Genomic DNA, 509 nt, shown 5'->3' with positions numbered 1-509 from the left:
CACCTTGTAAATCTTAGTCAGGCAAACTCAAATGGTTATGGGTGATATATGAATAAAACATAAAGATAAAGATAGAGATACTTATGTAATTCATTGGTAGGGATTTCAGATAAGCGTATGGAGATGCTGCGTTTCTTCCGTCTCTCTGCTTTCCTACTGTCTTCATCCAATCCTTCTTACTCCTTTCCATGGCAAGCTGTATGCAAGGGTTTCACCGTTGTCAGTGGCTACCTTCCATCCTCTCAGTGGAAATGTTCAACGCACCCTGTCACGGCACGGCTATCCATCTATCGGTTCTCAATCAAGTCGGAATAGAATCCAGTGATTCTTTTGCGTCTGTCACTAACGCCCAGACCTCAGGAGTTTGAAGCTCGTCACAGTCATTCAATCATTGAATCCTACTCAGAATACCACAGACAAGGTTTAGACCTTCCAGATTCTCTTGAATGCTGCCATCAATTCTAGCTTATACCACGAAGATTCCGGTTAAAGAATCCAAGAGATATCCA

Source organism: Arachis duranensis, chromosome 2 (genome assembly GCF_000817695.3).
Source record: "Arachis duranensis cultivar V14167 chromosome 2, aradu.V14167.gnm2.J7QH, whole genome shotgun sequence".
Taxonomy (NCBI): Eukaryota; Viridiplantae; Streptophyta; class Magnoliopsida; order Fabales; family Fabaceae; genus Arachis; species Arachis duranensis.
Note: the sequence above shows the minus strand (reverse complement) of the source record.